Here is a 17,802-nt window from a genome sequence, read left to right as displayed (position 1 = left end):
TCAACCTAATGTTTCATGTCCAGCCTAGAACAACGGAGATGATTCAAAGCAAAATAATTGGTTTATTAAATCATCATCATAATCAGAATCCCAGACTTGAAATTCACTCTATGTGTATGTGTGTGGTTTTTTGTTTTGTAAGGACTGGCAATGATGTCTGATATGAGAAAAACAGACTCGAATCTCTTAGTTTACATAAAGGGTTATGTGCTATACAGTTCAAATGTTCCAGAGGGTAATCTAGCAGAACTCTCTTAATATTTTCCTTCATGTGAATACTTCTGACAAATTACTAGTGGCATGATTTTGGGCTAAATACTGAGAGACACATCAGTTTCCATCCTTGGTTGCTTAAGGAAAAGAGCAACCAAGAAGCTTTCTCACCCACAGAAGCCCCCATGAAATCTGACCATTGGCAGCATATAGCTATAGCTGTAGATATGCAGCCAGGTATTATTTGGAATACACCCAAACTCCTGATGGCCATTTTGAAGGATAGAAAAGCATCAGTTGCTAGCACAATCCCCTCCCCTAAACATATTATTATCCAGCCAGTCTGATTTTATTGGTGACAACCAATGCACATTACGCTAAACATATTTCTGTACGCCACCCCAATCTCTGAGTGGTGCGAGATTCCAGGGGTTCAAGGCACTTACCCAGGGTTTCTGTTTCCTTTTGGAATCTTTATGGTATATGACTTATTTACACATATATACAGCCTGAGTCTACGATGGAGGGGTTCACAGCATTAACACCCCAAAAAGGTCTTGTTTCTCCCAAAGCTGCAGCTTTGAATTCTAGGAAAGGTCTGGCATAGCCCGCTCTGTCTCTCTGTCTTCCTGCTTGCTGCTTTGTTTCTAGCCTACATCACTGCAACCAGGCACACCATCTCCAGGGGACTCAGGGGCCCAGGCACCCACAAAAAATTGCCCTGTTTGCCCATGGGTGACCGGCCCCTGTCCTCACCCCCATCCCCGTGCTGCCTGCAGTGGCTGCCTCCTCTGCAGCTGCCCCTCCTAAGCCCCCCTAACCTAGATTATGTGGCAACACCTACAAAGCAGTGGCAGTAGATCTCGTGGAGTAAATGAGATCTTGAGATTTTCATGGGATTTTGCAAGATCTTGCCAGAAGCTACCACTGCTGCTTCTCCAGCAGCAATGGGGCAGACAGAGCATTCACAGGAGTGGCCCGCTTGGGGTTCTGCTGCCTCAGGCTGTTACCTCAGCCTGTCTTATGGGTAGGGCAACCCTGAGGGGGATACTATGTTGAATATATGCTATGTTTCCTTGTGCAATCAGGGGTCCTGATCATATAGGGGTGTTTATAAGATGTTCAGCTGAACACATGTAGATGTCCTTTCGCAGACATCATGCTGAATGTGTGAAGAAGAGTTTGGACTTGATATCCCGCTTTATCACTACCCGAAGGACTCTCAAAGCAGCTAACATTCTCCTTTCCCTTCTTCCCCCACAACAAACACTCTGTGAAGTGAGTGCGGCTGAGAGACTTCAAAGAAGTGTGACTGGCCCAAGGTCTGCATGTGGAAGAGTGGAGAAGCGAACCTGGTTCACCAGATTATGAGTCTACCGCTCTTAACCACTACACCACACTGAACACATTCACCAGACTGTGAATGTTGACAGGCTGCTCCAGTGATGCGCATGACCTTGAGGGAAGGACCACTGTGTTCCCCCATTCTTCCTGTCTCATGAACCCTGAAGAAAGCTACTATTTGTGAGGGAAAAGTAAGAAAATTTACATGAAGTGATGACTTCAGAAGGGAAATATAGCCTCCAGAATAAACTTTTAGAATTGCATTTTCACCTAGATGAACCAGTAAGATGGAAGACTTGATTGGTTCATTTCCAGGTAGTGGTGACGTTTCATAGCCAGAGACTGGTGGAAGGAGATAGTAAGGAAGGGACCAAGGTTAAGTGTTGTACCTTTAAAGCAGCAATGGGGAACCTGTGGCCCTTCAAGTCTCCAAATTCCTACACCTCGTAACCAATGGTCAAGGATTTTGGGAGTTGTAACCCAACACTACTTGTAGGCTGACATGTTCTTCCTTTGTGCTCTGAAGGAAGGCTTGGTGATAAAAGTTTGGCAACACTGCCCTCAGGACAGCAAATGTTCACTAGATTTGCTTTTACAACAGATGATTATAAACAGCCTGTTTTGACTTTGACAGGTAAAATAAAGGAGGACTATGTTATTATATTTTATAGAAAACTATTGGGTGGGGGAGAACTTTTTCCCCAACATATTTTTTCTTTTATGATTTGTGAATATTCTCACCTTTCTAAATTTAAATTTTTATTTAAATGGGTAGCAGGAGTTTTGCCTGACCATCTGCAAGGTGTGGCAGGCTGTGAATGCATACATCTGCTTTGGAAAACACAAAGAAATAAAAGCAACATAGTAATAGCACTTGTTTTATAGTGGAAAACTCAAGCCAGTGAGTGCAAATTTATCTTTGACAACTCTCAAAACCTAGATGCTTTTCTCTAACTTATACCTTAGTGGAATGAAGGCTGCTTTTGTAACTTTGGGGATCTGAGTTCAAGATGGATGTTGTTCTTCCACTATAAAAATGAGATTGAAATGGATGAGAATACACACACACACACACACACACACACACACACACACACACAGTGATGTAAAATGAGAAATGCTACCTGATATGCATAATCATAATCAAGTATATCCAGATTAATAGCACTTTTTCTTAAGATATTGCTGAAATGATGTAAACCGTTACTTTTTCCTACAGCATGTGCTAGGGACTGCAGAGGAATTTGATTCATTCTGCATTTAAAGGCCAACCTACCTAACTCGTACTTTCTGAAACAATGTGTGAACGGAAACAGAGCCATTGTTCAAAATGTGTGGTGAAGCACCCTGGCCAAGTAATGTGTACAAAAATGCATATATCAGGGTACTGTGTGTGTGTGTGTGTGTGTGTGTGTGTGTGTGTGTGTTAAGCAAAATGGCATACTAAAATGTGTACACTAGGAGAAACTCACACTAAAATTATTGACTTATGTGGAAATGGGGGAAACTAAATTTAATAGTGGAAAAATGAGAAACCAATAGTTTTATCCATCCCTATCATGGACTTCAAAATATGGCACCGATAGTTAAAGCTTCTACATGTGCTCATCATGCCTTCTGTACCACTTTTGCTTTGCCAACAGTATATTTTATTAGGTGCTATTTTGCAACAATAGTTTTATGAAAATGATGAGCTCTGGGGTTCAAGATATACAGTATAAGGTGTGCCATGTAGAAGTTTAGCTTCACCTGGAAACAAGAATTTCAGTCAAATTCTCAGGTATTTCTGAAGAGTATTTAGAGACTGTCTGCTTCACAGTGTTGGTGCAGAGAAAGGAACTATGCCCCAAGGCTTAGCCAATAAGAAAGTTACCTCTTGGTTGAATGGGGGTAGTACATGAAATTTGGAAGGGTTGTTCTAATAGTCTGAAATTATTGTTAGGCAGATATTAGAGGAAAGTAAAGATTCAAACTGAATTATAAACTCGGTGTACAGCGCTTGAGCAAGCACAATCCCAGGTTGCAGCAATATGGCAGTATGATCCATCTTGTAGACTAATTGTATAATACTGTGAAGAGCTGGGCTCCAGAGATACTTCTGCTGACAGGCAAACAACAGCGCCACTTGGGGGGACACTTGGCCTGTGTGCTCCACAAAGAAAAACTCATTCGATGAAAAATGCTTCTCAGTGGTGCTAGATAATATGAACAACACACACACAAAAATAAACCCCAGAAAGGTTTCAACCAAAATGTAAACTTAGTGTTATAACGTGCACGAAGCACTACTGTTAAAAAAAGCAACAACAGTTTTTAAAGCTCTCAGAGCTATGGCCCTGATAGGCAGTCTGAATCCTTTGCTCTTCATTTCAAAGCCAAGAAGCCCAACTCTTCACTGTGGATGTAGCCGCCTTTGATCTATAATATACTCTTTCCTTCCTGGTACGATGGCAAGAGCCACCTATGAATGTGTGCCCTTCCCCTGCTACCTCAGTTCCTGCTCCTACCTACCTGATGGGCCTTGGGGCATCCAACTTGGCCATCATGATACTACAGACAGCTCAGTGGCATAGTACCTGGTAAGAGCAGGTGGAGGTTGGAAACCCGCTGGTATACTGGGCAGTTTGCAGCTAGGTACAGCAGGACCTTGGGACGCGGGTGGCACTGTGGGTTAAACCACAGAGCCTAGGACTTGCCGATCAGAAGGTTGGCGCTTCGAATCCCTGCGACAGGGTGAGCTCCCGCTGCTCGGTCCCTGCTCCTGCCCACCTAGCAGTTCAAAAGCACGTCAAAGTGCAAGTAGATAAATAGGTATCGCTCCAGTGGGAAGGTAAACGGTGTTTCTGTGCACTGCTCTGGTTCGCCAGAAGCAGCTTAGTCATGCTGGCCACATGACCCGGAAACTGTATGCAGACAAACACCGGCTCCCTCGGTCAATAAAGTGAGATGAGCGCTGCAACCCCAGAGTCGGTCATGACTGAACCTAATGGTCAGGGGTCCCTTTACCTTCACCTTACAGCAGGACCTAGAAACACCTGTCTTCCCCACCAACCCATGTGTGTATGTGGACAGACATGGTTCTGGAACCACAGGAGCCTGTTGTTGCTGCCACTGCAAGTCAGGCGCTATCTGATCTTTTCCTTCCCACATCCCTTTCAAATGCATTGTGATTGGAAGCAAAATAAAAAAAATTAAGCAGATTCCTGGTTTAATCATTCCACAATTAAAAGCTAAAGCTGTCAGCTACAGAAACACATCCTCTCAGTTCTCTTCTCCTACTAGAGGTTCCAAAAGACACCACCCTGAGGTTCTGAAGCTCATTTTGGCTGGTCTGCTTTCGACTGAGTTGCCTCAGATTCCCTGGTGGTCAGAATAACTTCAAAGGAAGGACATTCACTTCAGAACCATGCTTCATCTGAAGCCTTGCACAGCCCTAATATATAGGCCAACCCTTACTGTGTTCTTTCTTGCCCAATTTGACTCTCTAAAGGCCTGTGCCTTAAGAGAACATTGCATTTATCAAACGTAGTAACAGCCTGTTTTAACTCAAAAGAACATGTACTGATTTTCCTTCAGTCATGCAGGCCGTAGTGTACTGGCCTGCTCCTTTCCCATAAAAATTAAATACGGCTTTGGTTGGTACAAGCTGAATCTTCATGTCCATCAGCAGCACACCCCATTCCTGAACAGAAAAGGCAACAGAGAACTGTGAAATCATCAGAGAGGTGTGGGACAGCGATGCTGTCAAATGTACTTTTGCGTGATGTAATGGCTCTTTCAAAACAAGGAACCTATGCGACCATAAAAGGAGATGAAGGTGATAGTGTTACCAGACAATGTCCATTTTCACCGGTTCCCAAAGCCAATAAGGGTGTATGATGCGTGGAAAGGTTCAGGTCTTTTTTGCTGTAGCAATAGTGGCCCAGTTGGATCCTTCCAAAAAGGCTGTGCCAAAAGGCACTCCACAAAGAAAGCATTTATAGGTTTACAAAGCATGATCTTCCCCAGGTCTGAAGAGATGGTTGTCTCCTTATCTGGATTCCAGCAGCTGCTGGCTTCTCCGGGTATTGCAGGCTAACCAAGGGGGGCATTTATACTTCAACGGCCTGCCAGCCAACTAGGCCAAAGAGGCCAAAGACTCGTGACTGTCCTGGGTGTTTGAGGCTGTCCTGTGGGGTGTCAGTAGAACAGAGATGAGGAGTTTGTGGCCCTTCAGTCACTGTGGGACTATAAGTCCCAGCATCCTTGAACATTGGCCGTGCTGGCTGGGGTGGATGGGAGTGGTTGTCCCGCAACAACTGGAGGGCCACAGACTCCCCATGCCTGTGTTAGAAGAATTAAAAAGGGTTCTGCAACAAACAAGTGGACTAAACCTCCCCAAAGTGATATTAGGAATCACTGAACTAGAGAAATGTAATAAAAAGGGGTATAAGTTTTGGAATGGTTCACTCAGGACTTCAATCCCATTCACTGCTGAATTACTATATTGACAAACCCAGTTTGTACTTGATGATATATGCATGATTGATGGGCTTATTATTAGTGTGCCTGCATTCTGTATTGTTTAATGGACAGCTTTTGATACAGATGCCTTAATTCATGCAGTATTACTGTTTGGTGTTTGATGATATTTTGCAGGCTGGAGGGTTGTGGCATACAAATGAAAACCTCAGCATCCCTTTTTTCTGAGTTTCAGGTCCTGCTGTGTTTTAGTTCAGTTTGTTAAGATGTGGCTCATTAGAATGGCTTGTTTTGTGATGGGAAAAGAAAAGCTTCTCCAGATGTAGACATTCATGGTGTGCCAGTAATTTTATTTAACAAAGTGCTATGGCATTCATAAAGAGACAACGGGTTCTAGCTTGAAATGATGCAATGAGGAGTTATGGATCCAAGCAACATGTTTTAGAGGGAAAGTTGGATTATTCTACAGCTAAGCACGCTGTTATTTGTTGCTAGCTTAATAGGAGCATTGATTTAGCACGTTTAATATTGTTTCTTTATTTTATGGGGAATAAACTATCTCCATAGCAAACAACCACACATATATGGTATATGCATTTGAAACTCCGCAATTCCATTATGGATATACTTGATACGGCAGAGGTTTCTAGGCTTGACAAGTTAGATTCACATGAGCCAGAAACTGCCTTAGAAACCAAAGTGGTTCTTTTCATTTTGCTATTATTTTATATATAAAAAAATACTTTATACAAAAATATTCTCCAACCAAAATTATAGCTGAGTGTTCTTTTATTTGTTTTCCCCCCTCTTAAGGATATGAACAATTGTTCAATGACAATTACAAATAATTTTTAAAATGATTTGCTTGATAACTTAATAGCTGATTCACACATTAGAAAAGGGGAGGAAGCATTTGCCTTTGACATGCTGGCAGGCCTTGATATTTGTGCTTTTCCCAATAAGAAATTGTATATAAATTTAATTGTATATAGAAGAAGAAGAAGAAGAAGAAGAAGAAGAAGAAGAAGAAGAAGAAGAAGAAGAAAACGCTTTTTTCAGGGAGGACTCATAGGAACTCAGTTCTGGCACCTCTCAGGTGGGCACCAATGCCATTCTAAGACAACAAAGGAGGCATTCATGTTGAGTTCTGAGACTTCTTTTTCTAGATAAATAGCACTGTGTGCTGCCCTTCAGACTGAGTTGCCCCAGCCACTATGGGCGGCTCCCCCCCCCCCCAAATTAAAACACAATAAAACACCATCCATTAAAAACTTTCCTGAACCTTCAGATGTCTATAGAAAACAATCATTTTATTATATGAATAAAATATAATAAATTTTATAATATTAAGTAATTTCTCCCATGTGTTCTGAGGTGCCACACTGTCTTGAGAGGACTGTGCCACATAGTCTTTCTTCTACCCCTCTACACCAGATAACTGACTCTTTGTCTGTTTTAAGTAATCATAAGAAGCATCCATTTTATGAACTACACTCCACATGAGTTTCAAAAATCCCAGGGGCAGTAACATTCATCATCTCCAAGCCTCAGACTCTGGAGATCATGAAAATGGCAGCATATGAGATCTATAAAATACTAGCTCACCTACTATTTTTCTGTGATTGGGGCTGGACTGTTTGAAACTGGGATTTGAACTGTTAAATTCAGGATGATTTGTATCACTGAATATCATTAGTGGTCATATTTTTGACAAATCTGGCAATCACATTTGAGGTCCACATACCACTGCATCAGAGAAGTAGACAGATATTTGTTCTAGGAGTGGCATATGAAGAGCATGGTGGATCTAGCCAATAACCCACCACTCCAGCATTGTATTTTCACAGTGCCCACCAGATGCCTATGGGAAACCCTGAAGTAAAGAAGCAAAGCTAGCCATTTTGCTAGCATTGAATTGTACAATGAGAAAATGGATAATGAGTCAATACTAGAACATAGAGCTATAAAAAAAAAAGGTATCACATTTTGTGGCATGTGGACTAGAGCTGCAAATAAGTGTATAAGGTTGGAGTTCCTGACAAAGAGCAATTTCTGTCAGTGAAATTTGCAAAGAATACTGCATTCTGTACAGTGGTACCTTGGTTTACAACCAAAATCTGTCCCGGAGGTCCGTTTGTAAACCAAAACAGGTTGTAACCCAAGGCGCGCTTTCGCCAACGGCGAAAAAATTAGTTTGTAATCCCCCCCAAAATGGGTTGTAATAAATTTTTTTTTTGCAAACCAGGACATGCACTTCCGGGTTTGACATGTTTGTAATCTAAAACGTATGCACACCAAGACATTTGCAAACCAAGGTACCACTGTATTGATAATATGCTGTATTGATAACAGCTTTTTTATAACCTGCTAAGAGCTTGTGCTTGAGAATGGGCTTGAGAACTGAGCTTGGTTCTCCTGTTTTCTCTGAACATTTGAGGGTAGTTGTGGCATTTCCAGTTTGTGACTTTACATCAACAAATTCCACAACCCACAAATGTCTGGTATGTTTCGGATGTCATGACAGACACAGTCTCTTTGCCCATCAGTCAGAGTGTCTCATCAACAAAAATGGAAATGTTGGTTGGACTCTGGCTTGGATGTTCCAGGGAGCTGTTTGGGACTGTGCTTGTGCAGGACTGACCCCCAGGTGCCCTGCCCCTTGGATCAGCTGCAGAGGTGGGAACCTGGTCTGACTGGACTTTGGGCCTGTTGATGTGCCAGATTGCACACTAGCATCTGCTATGGGATTGTTCCCTCCAGCGGGATTTACTGCCAGATACCCTGTGGTTCAGGATATATGGTAAGATGAGAGTATGGGGTTTGGGTGTGTGTGTTTTTTGCCACATCATATCTTATGTTTTGGAGAATTCCTGGTGCTAAAGTACTAAAGAGGAGAGCTGGAGAAATTTTCATGTAGACATTTCCTCAGTAGCTTGCAGAAACTGAATTTCAAGTGTCAAGGGAAAGCTTTCTTTCATTTGGACCACAAACTACATGCATTCCGATGAATCCGTGGAGTTTTCTGATAATCTTTTGCAGGTGGCTAGATTAAAAAACAACAACAACAACAACATGTAATGGTACACTAAACAGGAAGACAAATATTTCCTCTGTTTGTATCTTATGCACTTGCTCATTTACCAAAGTGATATATCTTTTTTTAAATGTCACTTTTAAAGCAAAGCCCTTGAGTACAAATAAAATAAAATGCTTGACATGTAAATTTCCAAAATCCCTACTCTATAAGCCAATGGATCAGGGCCAGTTAGTGAAAATCAGCTCTTTATGACTCTAGCATGTGGTTATTCCTATACACAAAGGTATTCTGGGTCAATGCAGATTCAAAGCAATGTAATAGGATGTGGAATGAGCGCACCGAAAACTTGAATCCAGATTGATCTGGATAGGTTTTCAGGGTGATGGCCACAGTGATACATTTCCTCTAAAGCTCTTCATTTGAAAATTAAACCCTAGCCAGCTGGGGAAAAGGGAAGGAGAGGATGGTGTTACAGTTTTGTGACTGACAGCTCTACCTTCCAACTTGGCTTTACAAGGTTTCTTCAACCACAGTCCTTTTGGGAGGGATATTGAAATGACATATCAGAAGTTGTGTTGTCACATGTTTTCAGAGCTCTTGGGGAACAGCGACACTAAAAGAGTTGTGGAGTATTTGGTGGCTGAGTTGATCTTATGTTATCTTTTTCTTCTAAGCCAGACCAATCCTTTCCTAAAATGTATTATGTCTCCCACCAATATAGGTAATGATCTGACTGTTGGGATACTGCCAGGGAGACAAAGGCCATCATGCCCCCACGCCATCTCTGGACGATCCATCGATCTCCCGTAGATACAATATCAGTCAATTAGTGACACGAGCCTCAGAAATAACATGCCACATTCCAAGGCTGGTGCACGCTCTTTCAGCAGAGTTCGTACAGCGAAAGATGCACTTAGGAGAGCATTATTTACAAGTTTATTCAGTGTTGGTCAGAACAAAGAAAAAAACATGACTGCCTGCTTCGATGTCTCCAGCACAGAGAGAGGAAACAAAAGCTATATACATAAACAGAAACATCCTGTGAACAGGAAATACGCAGGCTGTGACACAACAACCTGCTCCCTTCTTAAGGTGGAACGGAAATATCCTAACACTGACATGATCTCTGCTATGGGATATATATATATATATCCCAGAGCCCAGTGAATAAGAATATTCTCCTAGAAAACAAAGTTAATAAAATAAATAATAATATTGTTGCTTGCTGCCACAGGTTATATCTTGGATCAAATTGTGGGAATGTAGTTGTGGCTATAGTAGAATTGTATTTGATTTGAAGCATCTCATTGGAAATGGGGGGGGGGGGGAACCAGTGATGAAAATAACTTATGCCACATAATTTAATTTGAGTCATCCTGGCTTTTTTTACAACACTGAAATAAAGACGAAAGTAATTTTATATTTTCAGCTCAAACTAATAAGAAAATGATTTATTAGATTTTAAAGTATTTTAGGGTGGTTTGACATTTAGATAATATTGTTTTCTCTATCTATATACTTGCTTGCCGAAAGAACTTGTAGGTCATAAACCTTTGCATTAAGCCTTTCATACTGGTAGAATTGATGTTCTCCATGGGTGATATTAAAATGTATAGTCAAACCTGAGAATGTGAGGGAGATCATACCCCCCACCCCACCATGTGACAAGACACCTCTGAAGTTCTGGGGTACATGTTCCTTTTGTGACTGTGGAGAATGTCAAACTCCATTCTTATGATTGGATATTTTACCAGAAATTTGCCAGACATTGCTGGACTCTAAGTCCCATCAGCCAGGGCCAACATGTCCCAGTGATAGGAGATGACGGGAATTGTAGTCTAACAATATCTGGAGTACCACAGTAGGTACTCAGAACCAATGTACATTTTATGCACTATGGTGTGTAAGAAAAGCCCAGTGCCTTTTTCACTGCTAAAAAGCAGCATTAGGAAGGGATAATTTCCATCAATGAAGAATCAGAGATGATGGTGGAAGCTGGTTCTTCTTGCCCATGGGTAGGCAAACTAAGGCCCAGGGGCCAGATCCAGCCCAATCGCCTTCTAAATCCAGCCTGCGGATGGTCCCGGAATCAACGTGTCTTCACATGAGTAGAATGTGCCCTTTTATTTAAAATGCATCACTGGGTTATTTGTGGGGCCTGCCAGGTGTTTTTACGTGAGTGGAATGTGTGCTTTTATTTAAAATTCATCTTTGGGTTATTTGTGGGGCATAGGTATTCCTTCATTATTATTTTTCAAAATATAGTCTAGTCCCCCACAAGGTCTGAGGGATAGTGGACCACCCCCCTGCTGTTCTTGCCTATCACTTTCCTGCTGCAGACTAGCATCCAACAACACCCCTAAATCTGATCTGGAGGGAACAGATTGAGAGGAGAGAGTTTGTAGGAGGGAAAAGGGGAGGAATGTTCTGTTGCTCTGAAAAAAATCACCGCACCGGCAGAACATTTTCCTTACTGCTGTGTTGAATAATACCCAGTGTATTTTTACTTATGCTTTTAATTACAGTGGTACCTTGGGTTAAGAACTTAATTTGTTCTGGAGGTCCATTCTTAACCTGAAACTGTTCTTAACCTGAGGTACCACTTTAACTAATGGGGCCTCCTGCTGGTGCTGTGTTGCCGCCGCACAATTTTTGTTCTCATCCTGAAGCAAAGTTCTTAACCCGAGGTACTATTTCTGGGTTAGCGGAGTCTGTAACCTGAAGCATCTGTAACCTGAAGCCTCTGTAACCCGAGGTACCACTGTATGCTGTAAACTGCTTGGAGACCTTTTTGTTTTAACAAGCCACTAACAAGTTCAATAAATACCAATATTTTCTTTATTGAATTTATATATCGCTCTTTACCTGGAGGCTTCAGGGCAGTTCACAGAATAACTGCAATAAGTGAGCTTGGGAAGGGGCCAGAACTGAGGGGCAAAGCACATTGACTTGCATGCAGAAGGCCTCAGGTGCAATCCCTGGTGTCTCCAAGATGGTCCAGCCAATCTGAAACCCTGAAGAGTTGTTGCCAGGCAACGTGGTTATATGGAGCTAGCTGGACCACTGGTCTGACTCAGCAGCTTCCTATGTTCCTAAGAGAATAATAATGTGTGAAGTGAGCAGCCATAAACATCTAAATAAAGTAGGATTATCTGTTAATTTTTTTGTTATACAAAACACCTTGGTGAGGCACATTTATAGTTACCATAACTTATAGCAGGTAGGATTGTACAAACTGTGCTCGACTTGTCATTATGATGGTTGTTTTTATTTTTATTTTTGCATTACCGTATTTTTGTTCTTGGTGGTTTGCTTACTGTAAAACTAGAAAGGGGGGGGGGTTAAAGCTGGCAGTTTAGAATGTCAGACTGAGGGGCTTGGCTGAGCCATGAGGTTCAAAGAGATTAACCTGAACTCAGCTGTTTGCCTTACTGATCTCATACCAGCTGAATGTGTGACATTAAGATGTCAATAGCACAACAGAATTTATCTAACAGTTTCACCATTGACATCATCCTTTGAAGGTATGGGCAATTGCTTCTCTTGACACATCAAGATGTATTTCTTTATTGTAAATGGTCATAGGATGTAGAGTGGTTTGAACTTAAAATGAATCAGATAGTGTGTGTGTATTTAAAAATTATGGTTATATAGATATATTTCTACTTTGGGTTTTAATTTCAGTTCTGAGTCCCGTCCCATCTGCCTTCCCATACATTATTATCTAACTATTATTTATTATCTAACTATTATCTAAAATTTGCACCATTCAACAAGAGCATAAGTATTCTCTTCAGGGCATGAGGCAGGTATCCATTGGTCTGAAAACCAGCAAACTAGATAATTTACTCATTTATTTAATTCCAGTTATGAATTGCTTCCTCTGAAATTTCTTGAAGTGATTGCTAAATTCTCTTTCATTGTCCACAAAACATATTTTAATTCAATCTATAACATGAATATTCAGGCCCCTAGTTTATGTATATTTATCTACTTTCTGTGGAAGGCTTAACAATATTTGATAAATAACAACAGACTCTTCATTCATTCATCCAATGTGTGCCTGAAAGGAAATGTACAGGAAAGGGGAACAAAAAATTATCCACCTGTCATTAGCATTTGAGGTTCCACCAGAACAATTTCTGCATAACATCATAAATGGCAAATTAAAATAGATAAATTTTATTCAGTGAACAACTAACTCATGCCAATATTTTCCCTGGGGTCTTGTGGGTGTCATGATCCAGGAAGGGTTGGGAAACCAATTCATCAGAACAGGTCTGCATCCAAACATTCAATCCATACACTACACCAAACTGCAGGAAACAAATGCTTAGCTCCTTGTATGATTTTGTCATTGGGAGGCAGAAGTTGATTGGAGATTTGAACCCAGTTTTCATTTACTATTGTGTGACACACTAACATACTAACCACTATATATCACTGCTGTAGAAATCCAGCTCTGAATTTTCATTTTAGAGTTTCCAGACATGATTTTTGCAGTGACAGTGTCATGCCCACAGATCTCCCAAGGAGGATCTGGAGCTCCCCAAAGCTAAGACTGAAGAGGTGCAGCCAAAAATCAAGGGACTGTGAGGCAGAGCAAGAGGATCTGGGGTCTTCAGGGGTCATGGCTATCCAACCTGCTCCTCCTCCAGCGTGGTGTAGTGGTTAAGAACGGTGGACTTGTAATCTGGTGAATCGGCTTCGCTTCCCTGCCCCTCCACATGCAGCGAGATATCAAGTCCAAACTACTCCTACTCCTCTTCTCAAGGCACAAATAGCTCCACAGAATCAGGTGGAAGTTGAGAAGCCACCAGACACCAGAGCCTGCCAGACACCAGAGTGCCCATTTGAAGAACAAGGACTCCTCCGGGGTAAAGGGATATTCATGAGCAAGTTGACAAAGGCATCTCAGGTGGTCTGCAGCTATTCTCAAGGCAAAGCTCTGATAACTCAGGCTTAAAAGAGCCAGTGTGGTGTAGTGATTAAGAGCGGTAGTCTCGTAATCTGGGGAACTGGGTTCGCGTCTCCGCTGCTCCACATGCAGCTGCTGGGTGACCTTGGGCTAGTCACACTTCTTTGAAGTCTCTCAGCCCCACTCACCTCACAGAGTGTTTGTTGTGGGGGAGGAAGGGAAAGGAGAATGTTAGCTGCTTTGAGACTCCTTAAAGGGAGTGAAAGGCGGGATATCAAATCCAAACTCTTCTTCTTGTTGTTGTTCCTGGTACAGAGAACTAGAACAATGCCTTTACAGGAGCTCTGTGGCCTGTGTTCCTTGTCAACTAGCTAGTCCCTGGACCCAATTTCTTGTTCTGCCTCTGCCTCTAGTTCTGGCCCTGTATTTGGGTTTCTGGAAGACTATGATTCTGGCACTGCCCCTATTCACTCTCAGGTGTTCTGCTATGTGCCACCTGGGACAGGATAGACAGGCATTATTACAGGACTGAATTTCTCCACCACCAACAAATGCCAGATTCCTTTGGAAGGGATGTAATTCAGTGGCAGAGCACATGATTGACACACTGAAAGTTGCTGTTCAATCCCTGACATCTTTTGAAGGGGCAGGGACAGCTCCCTCTCTGAAATATTAGGGAGCTGCTTGCCTGTATGTTTAGACCAAGTACTAGGGAGTCTGTGGCCGCCAGAAGTTGTTGTACCCCAACTCCCATCAGCACCAGCTAGCATATCCCATGGCCTGGGATGGTGGGAATGGCAGTCCAACAACATAGGAAGTGTCACAGTCTCACCATCCTTGCAAGAAGGCAAACTTTATAAGGGTAAAGGTAAAGGGACGCCTGACTATTAGGTCCAGTTGTGACCGACTCTGGGGTTGCGGCACTCATCTCGCTTTATTGGCCGAAGGAGCCGACGTACAGCTTCCGGGTCATGTGGCCAGCATGACTAAGCCGCTTCTTGGCGAACCAGAGTAGTGCACGAAAACACTGTTTACCTTCCCGCCGGAGTGGTACCTATTTATCTACTTGCACTTTGACGTGCTTTCGAAGTCCTTGGTTGGCAGGAGCTGGGACCGAACAATGGGAGCTCACCCCGTCGCAGGGATTCAAACCACTGACTTTCTGATCGGCAAGTCCTAGGCTCTGTGGTTTAACCCACAGCGCCACCTGCGTCCCTTAATCTTTATCTATACATATAGCTAATTGTATAACATTACTACCTGAAAGTGTATATTATCTGCAGGCAATAAATCAGTATTTTTATGACATGGCAGTTATTTAATAGATTTATATCTCCCTTCTTGGTCTAGGAACTCAAGGAGGCATACATTGTTTTCTTCTCCCTGCCCCCCCCCCCCCCGATTTTATCACAACAATATTGTAGGCTAAAAGATAGTGACCCATCCAGGGCACTTAATGACTGTGTGGAGAGTAGAACCTGGCTCTTCTTGGCTGCAGTTTGTTTGTTTTTATTAGATTTATATACTGCCTTTCATCATAAGATCTCAGGGCAGTTCAAAGAATAAAATAAAGGATAAAAACATGTAAATAAGTAAAACAAAACAGCAAAACAATAACCTCCCCTTCCCACATATACATTTAAAAGGTTATAGAATACAGTGGTACCTCGAGTTACAAACGCCTCAGGTTACAAATGTTTCAGGTTACAAACTCCGCTAACCTGGAAGAGTTACCTCAAGTTGAGAACTTTGGCTCAGGATGAGAACGGAAATCGTGTGTCGGTGGCGCAGTGGCAGCAAGAGGCCCCATTAGCGAAAGCACGCCTCTAGTTAAGAACAGTTTCAGGTTAAGAATGGACCTGCAGAATGAATTAAGTTTGTAACTAGAGGTACCACTGTATTGTCGTGTCTTGTGCCTAAAATTATATAATGAAGGCACCAGGCAAGCCTCCCTGGGGAGAGCATTACACAAATGGGGAGCCACAACAGAGAAGGCTCATTCTCGTGTTACAGCCCTCTGCACCTCACGTGGAGGAGGCACACAAAGAAGGGCCTCAAATGATGGACGCATTGTCTGGGACAGTTTATATGGGAGAGGCAGTCCTTCAGGTATTGTGGTCCTGAGCTGTTTAAGGCTTTATATAGATCAAAACCAGCACTGTGAATTGGGCCCAGAAACTACTATGCAGCCAGTGCAGTTGAGCCAGGATCGGTGTAACACTCTAACCACTAGGTAACACTGTTGTAGAAACCTAGTTTCCAACATTTCATTTTAGGAATTCAAAAATGACTGTGTAAGTCACAAAGTTGTTAAAATCTAAAAGCAAAGCAAAAAAAGCTGGTATTTAAAACAGGCCAGTTTAGAAGGAATCCCACAATTAGATACAAATTAGTTTGCACCACTAACTGGTACAAACAGTCCTGGAGCCTATTAAATAACTGGAGGGTTCAAGGCTGTCCCAAGAGGATTTCTGAAGCCAGCCTTGAGCAGAGGTGGCAATGTCTCTTGCAAGGACAGCCAAGTAGAAATACCATAGTTGGGGTTTCTGATCTCTTTGGTATGACACTGGCATGAACATTTGTCTGCCAAAGCAAATGAGGATTTAGTGGTAAATACCAGGGCAAAACTTGGATGTTAAATGGCCTCAGTTTAAAGCAAAGCAAAACACCAAACCCTAACTTAAGCATCCTCTTAAAAGCCCTTCTTCCCCTCACCACTTTGAAAGGCACCTCGGCACAATCCGTGAGTTCAGCACGTATTGTCCCTTAATGGCAGGCATTACGTTTGCACAATGCCATAAATCACAACTAAAGGCTGGTTTTAAATAGGACACAGATACATGCAGGCACCACAGCTTTCTTAAGTGATACTTAGAGAAAGAGAGAGAGAGAGAGAGAGAGAGAGAGAGAGAGAGAGGGAAAGAAAGAAAGAAAGAAAGAAAGAAAGAAAGAAAGAAAGAAAGAAGGAGGGAGGGAGGGAAAATATCCTGGCCCATAGTCTCCAAATAGACTAGACCTAGCAGAGAATGTCCCATTTCAGTACTCACTGAGCTTCACTGAAGGATATTTTTATGAATACTTTTTAAAAAAGAAAATGCTTGTAGACTTCAGCCCCTAACGAGTTTAATTAGGATTTAAATACATTGTGGATTCCTCCCTCCCTCCCTCCCCCACCCACCTCATGCCATTGTGAAAATCTGGGTGCACATCATATCATCTCTGTCCCCTCACCATTGCCTACATAGGCACCCTTTCTTCCCTGTTATTTATTTAGGGTTGTTTAAAAAACCAACCCACCCACCCCCCACAAAAAAACTTATTGGTGCATAAGCAGAAAGACAAGCAGGCTTACATGCAAAGACCTGCAATTACTGTCCCTGATTTCACTGTGAAAACTTTACAACGGGTCACACTGAAAAATCTTCCTCTACCCCTCCCACTCCTTCTAAGAGAACAAAAAAAAAATCCATCAAATTAACACATCAATGAGTTGATTGTAATCTCCAGGGTTCAGTGTAGCACTTTCTAGCCTCTCAGACAGGAGGCCAGCATGATTTATCAATGCAAACCTAATAGCATCAATATGAATCTAACTAAAAATCAATATTTCATTACCAAATTGTTAGTGAGAATGAAGAAAAATTGCCAGAGTCAAAGCATTCTCTAGGGTAGGAGCATCTGGAGTTCAATGTGACAAGATGAGTGATGCATGACTCGGGGCCTGGGGAAGGACACCGGGAGGACAGGCCACTACGTAAGGCCGGAGACTCATGAAGAAAGCTCGCTTCCTCACTTTTTTTATTTTTTAAAAACGCTTTCTCTAAGAGGC

General features: G+C 42.2%; 1 long non-coding RNA gene across 1 annotated transcript in view; it reads left to right on the top strand.

Moving 5' to 3' along the window:
- Nucleotides 1-12,440: 12,440 nt before the first annotated feature.
- Nucleotides 12,441-17,802, top strand: part of LOC310848273 — a 127,426-nt gene continuing 122,064 nt past the window's right edge. The window contains exon 1 of the long non-coding RNA XR_014566260.1: nt 12,441-12,579. This is a non-coding gene — a long non-coding RNA (uncharacterized lncRNA). The remainder of the gene's footprint in view (nt 12,580-17,802) is intronic.

The sequence above is a fragment of the Podarcis gaigeae genome (genome assembly GCF_964106915.1).
Source record: "Podarcis gaigeae genome assembly, chromosome: 7".
NCBI classification, from domain to species: domain Eukaryota; kingdom Metazoa; phylum Chordata; class Lepidosauria; order Squamata; family Lacertidae; genus Podarcis; species Podarcis gaigeae.
This window is presented reverse-complemented; position numbering and strand designations above follow the sequence as displayed.